The sequence below is a fragment of the Mirounga angustirostris genome, unplaced genomic scaffold (genome assembly GCF_029215605.1).
Source record: "Mirounga angustirostris isolate CCGP_5_RB_7025 unplaced genomic scaffold, mMirAng1.0.hap1 SCAF_7, whole genome shotgun sequence".
NCBI classification, from domain to species: Eukaryota; Metazoa; Chordata; class Mammalia; order Carnivora; family Phocidae; genus Mirounga; species Mirounga angustirostris.
Genome location: NW_026991715.1, coordinates 79513557 through 79528316, shown reverse-complemented (window position 1 = coordinate 79528316; position 14760 = coordinate 79513557).

Sequence of the window (14760 nt, the reverse complement as noted above, 5' to 3'; positions counted from 1 at the left end):
TTAAACTACTGGGTTTTCCAAGTAGTATGGCAACTTGTTACCTCCTTCTATAGGTGTTGCTAATTGTAGAATAGGCTGGTCATTGGTACAGTCTCACCAAAGTTTAATTTATAAGTTACACAATTTACAAGGTTTATAGACATCAGGTAACTTCGTGTGCAGAGTGAAAACATGGTAGGTGCCACACTCACTTCTTTTTCCTTGTGCACAGGTTGCATCTTCACTAGATTCTTCTGAAGGCTATATTCTAATTTGGAACAAATAGAATAGATTTCGTGTCAGTTTTGTGGATGGTGAGCCACTAGGCTGGTGCAGTGCTGCTTCCTGGGGATGCTACAGAGAAGAGTCTATAGCGAGCCTGCACACAGGTTCTCCCCTTCAATAGGCACAAGACTCATAAATGTGAGGGAAAGAAAAATCAGGGATTATATAGTGAGCCTTATCTTTCCCTTGTTGCAAATAGGATGACTGACTACAACTACTACTATTACTAATATTAATTAAATACTTATTTTTAAAATGATTTACATATATATTATATGTATAAAGACGATAGGGATTATACTATTGCTATTTTACAGGTGAAAAAATTAAGTTTGGAGAGGTGAGGTAATTTACTCAATGTTATACTTTCAGGGTTAAACAAAGCATTCTGACTTATGAATCCACACTTTTGGAAAATTATAATGAGGCTATTTGCGCTTTAACATTTTCTTTAAAGATTTTTTTAACCACAATTATGTAGTTGTTTCATAATACTGTCCCTGATATAAACCAGATACTAGAAGCTACTAGGCACTGTTTCCTCATATATACTATTACCCATTTTCCATTAAGTTATAACTTTAACTTAACTCATGATTTTATATTTCATTTGGTGGTGCTTTTTAAAAATGAAATATTTTCTAACTAAGCCATAATCTTAAGAGGTTTAGTCAGTCATATAGCTAATTAATATAGATGTCACTCTTATTTATATCACATTAGATAATCATATGTATCTTATTTAACATTCCAACAGTAAGAAAAAGTGACTAAGTTAATACTGTGAGATGCCATATTTCATTTAAAATTGTTAGAGAACAAAGTGCTGCCTTTCTCTATTAGGTGAAAATTCTAAATTGTTATTTAAATGGACTCATTTGCAAATTAAAGTTAATTAACTGCATTCATTAAAGTTACCCTTACCTACAATGATTGACTTGAAGAATATGATTGAGTTAAAGTTATGCAAATGCCATTTAAATTTTCATGAATTATAACCTCATAATCACAGTAAAGTTACTCAAAATATATTGTCTTGTAAAAATGTAATAATATAGAGTATATATAGATTTTTGTATATATTTAAGTATTGTTTATAACTAGAACTTACTAATTTCTCTAAAAACAAGTAATATCTTTTAAGCGAGTGATGAGTCCTTGAGTTTCACAGTGGTTGAAAATGTTTTATGCATGGTGTTATATAAAGTATTACGAGACTAAGTGTGCCATCTATTTAGTTTACAGTCTGTACAAGGTTCAGTGGTAAGTAGTGTGTTTTTTTATCTTCCCTAAAACTCCATGAATTTGAAAAATTTTTCATGAGGATTTCTATGGACAGGTTCCATTTAGGTACTGGAAATGCAGTACTGAATTGAGAGACAACAATCTCTGCCTTAGTGGAGCTTAAATTTTAATTGAGGAAAAAGATTAAAATAAGTATATAAATTAAAAATATATTAATATGTGTTTTAAACAGAAAAGGGAGTTAGGATAGTAAGTATGACGAAGCGAGGGCATAATTTTACAAAGGGTTCCAGAAAATTCTCATGAAGAATGCAAAATAGGACTGAAGAAGAAAATCAGAATGAAAGGCAAATATTTATCTTTGGAAGAGCTTTCCCAACATAAAGGGCAATGCAAAGCCCCTGAGATAGGACTTTGCCACCAGAGACAGACCCAATGAGTAGAGGAGTCATGTGAGATAAGTTTAGAGAGGTAACTTGCTCCAAATCACATGACACAGATGATAAATGGCCAAAGCAGAGACTTTAAGAGATAAATGACAGGCAGTCAATCAGATTAATGAATTAATTGGTGGATGGGTGAATGAATATAAGTAGATGGAAAATTTGATTAATAGATACCCGATTATTTAGTTATTCCTTCCAAGAACATGGTTCAGTCTAGTTTGATGTTTAAAGTAGCAGATGCTTAAAATAGGAGAAAAAAACCGAGTAACTAACCATGTATATAGCTGCCCAATATTACACTAAGTGTTCGCGTCTGAGTTAGATACAGAACTGAAATTGGAAGAAATTATATCCCTGAATTTGATAGTTCCAAGATAAGAATATAAACTTTGCAGAATGCTTTTACATTATACTCTAATAATGATAGCGGCCTTTAAGTCACGTATGGGTTTCATATTTATATTATGGCAGCTTCTCACTGTAGATCTGACCCCTTTTTATAGTTCAGAAATTTTTGATTTTATATAGAGCTATGTCAGTCTCTATTTAACAGCCTGTTCTGTACCAGTACTGTTCAAAGATTATAAATGGAAGAGCCAAACATAGAGCAATAAACAGCAAGAAGCAAGATAGAAGGGACAATAGGACAAACTGAGTAGTTGGGAAGATCCTGGCCAAGTGGATGAGAGAAATGGCAATCCTCCCTTTAATTACTGAAAAGATGGTAGTTAATAAATACTGAGCAGTAACGGGGTGCCTGGGTGGCGCCAGGGTCTTGGGATCGAGCCCCGTGTCAGGCTTCCTGCTCGGTGGGGAGCCTGCCTCTCCCCCTGCTTGTGCTTACTCGCTCGCTCTCTGTCAAATAAATACATAAAATCTTTTTAAAAATTTGAGCAGTAAGAAGTTGAACACTTAGAAGTTATTTAATGTCCTGCAAGAACTAGTATGCTAGCCAAAGTAATTTTTTCCCAAGTGTAGGTAATTTATAGAATTTACTGATAAGATCTTCTTAAGTGTAAAAGTTCTCTATTTTTGTGATGGCAATTTCCTGATTTCTGTCAGTGACTTTTAGCCAAAGACCTCCAGAGAAACATTAGAGGTCAACAAGTTGGGTGCTAACATCAGTGAGGGAGAGCATACACACCATCGGGGAATACAGAGTATCTCATAAGAGTGTTAGAATCTGTCTCAGGATTTAGTTTTGGTCTAAGGAAGAGTGGGCTCTCTGGAATGAACACTGTCAGAAAGCAGGGACAAGGGCGCCTGGGTGGCTCAGATGGTTAAGCGTCTGCCTTCAGCTCAGGTCATGATCCCAGGGTCCTGGGATCGAGTCCCGCATCGGGCTCCCTGCTCAGCGGGGAGCCTGCTTCTCCCTCTGCCTCTCTCTCTCTCTCTCTGTCTCTTATGAATAAATAAATAAAATCTTAAAAAAAAAAAAAAAGAAAGCAGGGACAAGTCTGTGATTGGATCAAGGAGGAAAAGATACTCATTTAGTAAAAAAATACTGTTCATTTTCTTGTGAATGGTACAGTAACCTTTTTATTTGTACTTAGACAAAATTATAAAGTGGCCTTTCTTTTTCTCATTTGTGTCTCAGAGTGACCTTTTGTTGGTATATTGTGAGATTGTTTATCAAGTGGGAGAATAAGTGGCCTGCATATGTCAGACCAGCTTTTCTGAATGTGAGGAGCTGTTCTGTCTCCTTTGTTTTCTCACATTTCTCAGAATTTTCTAGGAAAATTAGCCTACATATTGCAGACGTGTAATTTTGATAAACTATGTAACTTATATGCAAAATCTAAAATTATCCCACTTCCTCAATATACAGAAAAAATAAAAGGTGATTCAGCATAAACATTATTTAATACAATCCTAAATAGGTTTTAACTTAGAATATATCATTTCAATAAGCTATTTCTTCTAATGGCCATTAAATTGAGTAATAAAACTCCTTCAATTATTAGAAATATATGCAATAACAATCTGTTCATCATTTGTACTATTTTGAAAAAGACTTGATAGAATATCATTTGAGTGAATGTATTAGTTATTAATATGAAACATTCTGTGAAATATAAAATATATTTTACATTCTTTTTTTTTTTTTAAGATTTTATTTATTTTTTAGAGAGCGAGCGAGAGAGAAACAGCATGAGAGGGGAGAGGGTCAGAGGGAGAAGCAGGCTCCCCGCCGAGCCGGGAGCCCGATGTGGGACTCGATCCCAGGACCCTGGGATCATGACCTGAGCCGAAGGCAGATGCCTAGCCATCTGAGCCACCCAGGCGCCCATATTTTACATTCTTTACATTTGATTATGTCATTTGGCTGATATTCTTTGTAGCTCAATATCCTCATATTTGAAGGACTAAAAATTTTTCAACAGCTTTTTATCAGTGAATATTTCTGTAAGTTTCCTTGCTTTCCTCTCCTAAAGCTATCTTTTGTCACACTGACTTTTTAAGAGACTTTTCTGAAACAGTTTTAGGTTTTCATAAACATTGAGAAAATAAAGGAGTTCCCATATACTCCACGCCCAGTTTCCCCAGTTAACCTCTTACATGATACACCTGTTAAAATTAATGATCAAATATAATCATTACTAAAATTGACAGTTTATTTTTATTTCTTCTTTTTTGCCTAGTGGGTAGGATGTCATTCAGTCTATCTTCCATTTAGTCCATTTAGTCATATCTACTTAGGCTTTTCTTGGCTGTGGCATTTTCTCAGATTTTTTTTTTTTTTTTTTTGATGACCTTAGCAATTTTGAAGAGCACAAGTCAGGTATTTTCAAGGATGCTGATCTGTTGGAATGTTCTAATATTTCCCTCATGAGTAGACTCAGATTGGGTTTTTTGTTTTTTTTTTAAGATTTTATTTATTTATTTGACAGAGAGACACGGCGAGAGAGGGAACACGAGCAGGGGGAGCGGAAGAGGGAGAAGCAGGCTTCCTGCTGAGCAGGGAGCCCGATGCGGGGCTCGATCCCAGGACACTGGGATCATGACCTGAGCCGAAGGCAGACACTTAACGACTGAGCCACCCAGGCACCCCTCAGATTGGGTTTTAAGGAGGAAAACCACAGAAGTAAATTGACATCATACCAAGGGTATGCATTATTATGCACTTAGAAGTTATTTAATGTGATTTATTATTGTTGATGTTGACCTTAATCACCTAAGGTAGTATTTGTCAGGTTTCTCCACTGTAAAGTTATTCCCATCTGATCCTTTCCACACTCCATTCCGTACTCTTTAGAAAAAAAGTCACTATGAGCAGTCCAGTCTTAGGAAATGGGGAATAATCCTCCCCCTCCTAAAGGCATAGTTCCTATATAATTTATTTGGAATTCTTCTGCATAGAAGATTTATCTTTTCTTCCATTCTTATTATTCCATAATGTATTCATATTAGTATAAATTCATGATTTATTTACACTGAGAGTTATAATCTCATACTACCTTTATTTTTCCTCAAATTGCTTCTCCTTTGGCCCTTGGGAGCTCTTTGAGTTGGCTCCCATGTTCCTTTAACACTGCATATCAAGTATGTGTATTTCTTTGTATGCTTTTTTTTGGTATATTCCTATTTTCTGGCATAACAAGATGCTCCAGGCTTGTCTTGTAAATCTGGTGAGGCCTACAATCAGTCATTTTCTAAAAAAAACTGTGCTTCCCTTATTGGAGAAGCATATTGGAAATTAGTCTCAGTGTTAGGTATGCTTATTGATACTAGGTTATCATTGCTTCTAGATTATTCAGCTGAAAAAGCAAGAAAATATATACCTGTATGGTAACCTATGTACAAGTACACATATATAGATAGGTGAATATCTATCAGTATTTATATTGAGGTACATATTGATGTCTGCATCTCAAGTTCTTTACCACATTCTGGACTACTCTCTCTAATCTGTTTCTACTTCAACAGTAAAAAACGTGGCTTCTAATAATCTATAATCCATTTAATTGCTCAGTTCTAGTACACATGTATAGCAATACCATAATTTTTACCTTGTACTCACATGGGACACAGCTTTATGAATTAGAGTACAGTCTTCATGTTTGGTTCCTTTTGCCCTTAGTCTTACAGAAGCAACTCCTATCTAAAGTTAGTAAGGTCAGCATTTTTATCCCCTCAACTATCTTCAGTAATGCTTTTTAATGTTTGTAATATGGAAACATTCTTTTGTCACAGTCTCTATTCCATTTTCAGAACGTGTTTTCTTAAATTTTCAAAAAATTTGCATAAAGATTTGGTTTTTATGTTGCAAAATTCAAAGGATTTTGACAAAGCATAATGTATTATATGGTATAGTTTTGCCACTCTAAAAAATCACCTAATTCAACACTTTCTTCCTGCCTTGAGATTTCTGGCAAACTGAGCATTTTACCATTTCTATACATTTTTCTGTTCTAGAATGTCGTGTAATTGACACCATTCCTTATATAGCCTTTTCAGACTGGTTTCATTCACTTCAAAATATGCATTTAAGGTTCTGCCGTGTCCTCTCATGGCTTAATAACTCATTTTTTAAAAGCACTGAAGAGTATTCTACTAAATGGATGTACTACAGTTTCTCTATTTGCCTAATGATGTACATCCATGGCTGTTTCATGTCATGACAATATAAATAAGCCATTATGTTTTGGTGTGGACTTGGGTTTTCAAGTCAGTAACTAGGAGTATGATTGATGAATTTTATGGTAATATAAGGTTTAAATTTCTAGGAAACTGCCAAATTGTTTTCCAGAGTAGCTGTACAATTTTGCATTCCTACTAGCAATGAATGAAAATTCCACTTTATCTATATCCTTGCCAGCTTTTGTTATTGTCAATTTTTTGGATTTTATCTGCTCTGTGTGCAGCACTCTTTCATTGTTGGTAATATGTACTTCCTTAATGACAAATGATGTTAAACATTTTGTCATATGTTTATTTCACATTTAGGTAACTTCTTGGGTGAGGTATCTGTTTAGGACTCTTGACTAATTTTTAAATTTATTATTTTCTTACAGTTGAGTTTCAAGAGGTTTTTTTTTTTTTTTGTATATTTTGGGTGGAAGTTCATTAACAGATATGTGATTTCCAAAAATTTTTTCCTAGTTTGTAGCTGGCCTTTGAATAGTATCTTTTGCACAACAGAAAATTTCAATTTAATGAAGTCCAACTTTTAAATTTTTTCTTTTACAGGTCATGCTCTTAGTATTGCTCACATTGTCTTTTTTAGGGTATAATTGACATACAGTATTATATTAGTTTCAGGTGTACAATATGATTTGCTATTTGTATATATTGTGAAATGATCACAATTAGTTAACACCATATATAGTTATTTTGTTTTATAACTTTTAAGCATTACTGTTAATAATACTATATTGCATATCTGAAAGTTGCTAACCACAGTCATCATGTTATATGTTACATCCCCATGATTTTTTTTATAACCGGAAATTTGTACCTTTTGACTCTCCCTTCACCAATTTTGCCCAATCCACCCCTCCCTACCATTCATCTATTCTCTTTACTGAGTTTTTTTTTTTTTTTTGAAGATTCCATATGTAAGTGAAATCATATGTTGACTTTTTCTGACTTATTTCATAATGCCCTCAAGTTCCATCCATGTTGTCACAAATGGCTACATTTAATTTATGGTGAATGATACATTCCACTATGTGCATATATAATTTTCTTGATCCATTCATCCATTGATGGACATTTAGGTTATTTCCATATCTTGCCTATTGAAAATAAGCTGCAGTGAACATGGAGGTGCATAAATCTCATAATTAATGTTTTCCTTTTGTTTTCCTCCAGAAGATACCCAGAAGTATAATTGCTGGATTATATGATAGTTCTAATTTTTTGAGGAGCCCCCAACCTGTTTTCTATAAGTAGCTGTACGAATTTCCATTTAGCTGTACCTATTTCCATGATGGCCAACAATGAAGAAGGGTCCCCTTTTCTCTTTATCCTGAGTAACACTTAACATTTCTTACCTGGTTGTTAATAGATATCCTAAAAGATGAAAAGTGATGTCTCATTATGGTTTTGATTTGGATTTCCCTCATGATTGTGAGGTTGAGCATCTTTTCATGTGTCTGCTGACCATCTGTAGGTTTTCTTTGGAAAAAGTCTATTTGTGTCTTCTGCCCAATTTTATTCAGATTGTGGTTTTGGTGTTGAGTTGCATAAGTTCTTTATATATTTTGGATACTAACCTATTTTCACATACCTGATTTGCAAATATTTTCTGCCATTCAAGGATTTGCCTTTCCATTTTGTTAATGGTTTGTTTTGTTGTGCAGAACCGTTTCAGTTTGATGTAGTCCCACTTTGTTTTATTTGCTTTTATTGCCTTTGCTTTAGGTGCCAAATCTAAAAAATCAGTGTGAAGACCTTTGACAAGGAGCTTACTGCTTATGTTTTCTTCTAGGAGTTTGATGGTTTCAAGTCTTACATTCAACTCTTTAATTAACCGAGTTAATTTTTGTGTTTGGCATAAAATAGTGGTCCCATAGTTCCTTCTTTTGTCTAAATTAGCAGACCATATATATGTAGGTTTTTTTCCTAGGCTTTCTAATTGTTTCCCATTCATCTCTGTGCCTTTTTTTAATGTCAATACCATATGATTTTGATTAGTTTTGCAATATAGTTTGAAATCAGGTAGCATGATATGTCCAGCTTTGTTTCTCTTTCTCAAGATGGCTATAGCTCTTCAGGTTGCTTGTGGTTCTATACAAATTTTAAGACTGCTTGTTTTATTTCTGTAAAATGTGTCATTGGCATTATAGGGATTGCATTGAATCTGGATATTGCTTTGGATAGTATGAACAGTTTAACAGTATTCTTGCAGTCTACAAACATGGAGTATCTTTCCATTTAATTGTGTTCTTCAATTTCTGTCATCAATGTCATGTAGTTTTCAGTGTATATATCTTTCATGTATTTTTTCTCTATATATTGAGATATGATTTTTATCCTTGATTTTGCTAATTCGGTTTATCACATTGATAATTTGTAGATGTTGAACCATCCTTCTATCCCTGGAAGGAATCATACTTGATCATGGTATATGATGCTCTTAATATGTTGTTTAATTTGGTTTGCTAATATATTTTTTTCTCAAGATTTTATTTGACAGAGCATGAGCAGAGGGAGAGAAAGAAGCAGGCTCCCCACTGAGCAGAGAGCCTGACATGGGGTTCCATCCCAGGACCCTGTGATCATGACCTGCGCCAAAGGCAGATGCTTAACTGACTGAGCCATCCAGGTGCCCTGGTTTGCTAATATTTTGTTGAGAATTTCTACATTTATGTTCATCAGGAATATTGCTCTTTAATATTTTTTAAAGATTTTATTCATTTATTTGACAGGGAGAGAGAGAGATCATAAGTAGGCAGGCAGGCAGGCAGAGGGAGAGGAAGAAGCAGGCTGCCCGCTGAGCACAGAGCCTGATGTGGGGCTCAATCCCAGGACACCGGGATCATGACCTGAGTGCAAGGCAGACTCTTAACCAACTAAGCCACCCAGGCACCCCTGCTCTTTAATTTTCTTATGGCATCCTTTCAGGTTATGATATCAGGGTAATACTGGCCTCATAAAATGAATAGAAAGTATTCACAGCTCTTTTATTTTTTAAAAGAATTTGAGAAGGATTGGTATAAGTTCTTTCAGTGTTTGGTAGAATTCACTAGTGAAGCTGTTTGATCCTGAAGTTTTGTTTGTTGAGAGGTTTTTGATTACTGATTCAATCTCCTTACTATTAGTTGGTCTAGTCAGATTTTTTTTTTTTTTATGATTTAGTCTTAGAAGGTTTTATGTTTCTAAGAGTTTATCCATTTCTTCCAGGTTGTTCAATTTTTTAGTGTATACTGCTTGTAAATAGTCTCATGGTCCTTTGTATTTCTGTGTATTATAAGCTCTTCTTTCATTTCTGATGGTATTGGAGTCTTCTTTCTTGGTGAGTCTCACTAAGGGTTTGTCAATTTTGTTTTCAAAGAACCCAGCTCTTAGTTTCATTGACCTTGGGTTCATAAAAAAAAAGTAGTCTTTTTAGTGTATTTCATTTGTTTCTGCTCTGATCTTTTTCTTCTTCTTTCTACTAACTTTGGGCTTCCTTTGTTGTTTCTTGACGTAGGCCTTTAGCACTATGAAATTTTCTCTTAGAACAGGTTTTGCTGCATTCTGTAAATTTAGCTTTTATTTACAATTTCATTTATCTCAAATATTTTTCTTTTGATTTCTTCTTTGCTTCATTTCTTGTTTAATCTCATGTATGAATTCCCCAGTTTTTTTCTTCTAATTGATTTCTAGCCTCATACTACTGTGGTCATAAAAGATGTTTCATATGATTTTAATCTGAAATTTGTTAAGGTTTGTTTGGAGACCTAAAGATATGATCTATCCTGGAGAATGTTCCCTGTGCTCTTGAAAAGAAAGTTGCTTTTGGATAGAATATTCAGCATTCATCTATCCAGTCCATCTGGTCTAACATGTCATTTAAGGACAATGTTTCTTTATTGATTTTCTGTTTAGATGATCTATCCATTTAAGTGGGGTATTAAGATCTCTTACTACTCATGTATAGGTATTTCTCCCTTTTTAGGTCTTTTAATATTGCTTTGTATATTTGATTGCTTTTATATTGGGTTCATAAATATTTATGTTATATCCTTTCCTTGGATTGACGTTTTTATCAATATGTAAAGCCTTTTGTTTTTGTCACAGTTTTTGTTTTAAAGTCCCTTTTGTCTGATATAAATATAGCTACCTCAGCTTTCTTTTTATTTCTCTTCTGATGAAGTAGGTTTTTCCCTCCCTTCAGTTTCAGTGTGTATATCCTTATATCAAACCAGAGGCTCTTGTAGACAACATGTAGATGTATTTTTTTAGCCTATGTCTTTTGATTGGAGAGCTTAGGTATGTACTTACTGCCATTTTTGTAGTTTTCTCTGTGTTCCTTTTTTTCTCTTATTCTCTTCCTTTGCAGTTTGGTGACTTTTCTTGGTGGCATTCTTAAAGTTGTTTCTCATTATCTTTTGTGCATATATTATAGGTTTTGCTTTGTTATTACCATGAGCCTTACATAAAATGTTTGTTATTTACAGCAGTCTCTTTTAATTTGATAATAGCTTGGGTTCAAATACATTTTGAAACTATTTTTACATGTTTTGTTTTTGATGTCACTTTTTACAGCTTTTGTCTTTTAACCTTCATACAGCTTTGTAAGTGAATAATCTACTACATTTATTATATACTTACTTTTGCCAGTATGATTTATGCTTTTATATGTTTTCTTGTTACTTAATTAGCACCCTTTCTTTTCAGCTTAAGCAACTCTCTTTTACATTTTTTCTAAGGCTGATTTAGTGATGAAGTCCTTTAGCTTTTGCTCATCTGGAAAAGTCTTTCTCCTTAATTCTGAATAACAACTTTACTGGACATAGTATTCTTGGTTGGAAGTTCTTAATACTTCACATATCATGACCTTCCCTTCTGGCCTACAGTTTCTCCTGAAAATTCAGATAGTTTGAGGGTTCCCTTGTATGTAACAAGTTATTTTTCCATTGCTCTTTTTAAGATTCCCACTTTTCTCTAATTATAATGTGTCTGAGTTTGGGTCTCTTTAGGTTCCTCTTTGGAATCTGAGCTTCCAGGAACTGTATGTCGGTTTCTTTCCCCAGGTTAGGGAAGTTTTCAGCCATTCTGTTCCTCAGTCACTTGGCTCTGGTGGCAGCACCTTCAGGCTCAGACATACAGTCAGGAGTGGCACCTCCCCTGCCATGAATGTTCCCTCATCCCCCACCTGTCTGCCTACCCAGGTGCTGTCATTTTTTTATATTCTGCCTTTACTACATTTGCTGCTCTAACTCCCCTCACTTACAGACAAGGGACACATACTGTGGGGTGGTGGTGGCAGCCTCCTAGATCCTCTCCTTCTGGTGTCCACCTCAGCCATTATTTCTTCAATTACGTTTTTTGCCCATCTCTCTCTTCCCTTTCTGAGACAACTGTAATGCCAGTGTTCGTCTACTTGATGTTGTCCTTTAATCTCTCTTCACTTTCTTTTTCCATTCTTTTTTTTTTTTTTTTTGCTGCTCTGATGGAGTTTCTCTGTCCTGTCATAAAGTTGACTGACACTTTCTTCTGCTTCATCTAATCTGTTGTTGAACCCCTTCTAGGGTATTTTTTTTCATTGTGGTTATATTCTTCAGCTCAATGATTTCTGTTTGGTACTTATATTTTCTCTTTGTTGAAGTTCTCACTGTGTTCATCCATTCTGGTCTCGAGTTTGGTGAGCATCTTTATGACCATTACTTTGAATTCTATCACGTAATTTATCTCTACTTAATTAAGGTTTTTTCCTGTGGTTTATCTTGTTTTTTGTTTGGAATATACTCCTCTGTTTTCATTTTGCTTGACCCTCTGTGTTGGTTTCTGTGCATTAGATAAAACAGCTCCCTCTCCCAGTCTTGAAGGTTTAGCCTTGTAGAAGATGAAACTTATCATTCAACTGTGCCCTGGTTCTTGGTTGTCTCTCAAATATGTGTGATTGTCCAAGGAGACTATTTTATTTTTAATAGCTCCTAGTGGTTGATATTGTGCCAAGACTTGTCATTGTCCCACAGTGAAGGATCACAGTAATCACTTAGATTCATGCTCACTGGAAGCCAGATTCGCAGGCAGCCGCCACCCCTCCTTTTTTAGGGTTACAGGGGATATTTAAGTGGATATTTACTGGGAAGAGTACTTACTAACCTGAACAGAAGGAGAGTGAATAAGGGAAGTCCCTGTTACCACACATATATAAGACCTCCATCATATATGATATAGAAGACATTTCAGTGTGTGAGCCCCAGGCCAGAAATTCTTTTTTATTCAATCTAATATTTATGGATTCCTACTGAAAGGAAAATCCTGAAGAAGAATAAGGGCAGGAATGTACCAATTAATAAGTTATATCTTCACTGCAATATAGGACACATCCCTTGCAGATCTGGTTCAGATTGTTTTTTAAGATTTTTTATTTATTGAGAAAGAGAAGGTGCATGCAAGCAAGGTGAGGGAGAGAAAGAATCTCAAGCAGACTCTCCATGCAGAGCATGGAGCTTGACATGGGACTCGGTCTCACAACCCTGAGATCATGACCTGAGCTGAGATCAAGAGTAGGTTGCTTAACCAAATGAGCCACCCAGGCACCTCACCTGGTGCAGATTTTAAAATACCAAATACATTTTTAATCTTCTACATAAGTGTTTGGAAGTTACTTTTGTGTATTTAAAATGAAGTTATTAGTACTTTTGTACAGTAGTAACTTAACACCAGGAAGATCAAGACAAACACAAACACAGTGTTCCCAATGCTGTAGTCTGAAAAGTTGATTCTATATACATGAATGGATTTCTTTGCTAGAAAATCCAAAGAATATAAGGAATGGAGATATGTAAAAAGACTTTCTTGAGGGGAAGAAGGATACCGATTATACACTCAGTTTTCTTTCCTTTTGCCACATTCATATTCTTTCCCTGCAGTCTGTTGTCCACATGTTGTTTCTAAGCAACTGATGAGACCGCTGTCTCTAGTGGCCTCATCAGAAGTCATTTTAGCCAGTGTGCAAGCAAGCTCTGGGTTATTAAGGATCTGAAGAAAAGTTAAGAGCCAGCCCCAGGCAGATTGTGTGTGTGGATTGCATCTCTTTTTTGCTTTTAACCAAAGCCACTTGGTATGCTCCTTGGAAACTGTCATTTGTTTTTGATCATCATCATTTGCAGCTTCAACAAATTGTACAAGAAATAATCTCTCTCCATTTTCAGAGAGAAGACCTTACTCTCTGGATTGGTTGCATTAGCTTCAAATACTCATCCAACAATTCCAATACCATGAGGCATATGGACTCCAGTTTGGACTCCCCTTTGTCCTAATAGTTCTTTTTTTTTTTATAGATTTTATTTATTTATTTGACAGAGGGAGAGATAACGAGAGCAGGAACACAAGCAGGGGGAGTGGGAGAGGGAGAAGCAGGCTTCCCGCCGAGCAGGGAGCCCGATGTGGGGACTCGATCCCAGGACCCTGGGATCATGACCTGAGCCGAAGGCAGACGCTTAATGACTGAGCCACCCAGGCACCCCTAATAGTTCTTAATCAGCTGCAACTTTTTGTAGGAGGATATGCTACATGATCATTGCTGGAGAGAAAGCATTGAATAGATCCTCTACCCTGACCATGTTCATGTAGGCCACTGAGAACATGTTGCCCTCCCTGTTGGACAGCTTGGTGCCTTATTTCATCACTGCCTTCAAGGAAGTGCCTGTATCATTGTAGTGTTCATCCTACTTTGCAGCCTCACCTTCTGTATCTGCTCTGTCTTCTTGAGAATAGGGAGAGAAGAGTGGAGCAGATTAAGTAGAGGTATGCAGATAGCATTCATGTGCATTGGCTATAACCAAAGTCCCACCACTTAGATCTGCTTTTGGCTTTACCTGAGGACCCCTCCAGTCTCATCCTTCCGTGGAGCCAAGGGGTGGGGCACCACCAGAGGGAAGCTTTTAAAGTATCCAAATATAGGAGGCGGTCCAAGGTGGCAGTGGAGGAAAACCCTGAATTCACCTCCTCCCCTAGACACACTCAATCTACACCTACATTTTGAGCAATTCCCCTTGAACTGAAATCTGAGCAAACATCATCTATCTATACAACAACAATGGAGGGACCACATAGAGAAGAGTAGGAGAGACAGAGATATGGTAACAACAGAAACCCCATCCCCAGTGCAGAAACCTGCAGTAAGGGAGGGTTATCAGTGAGA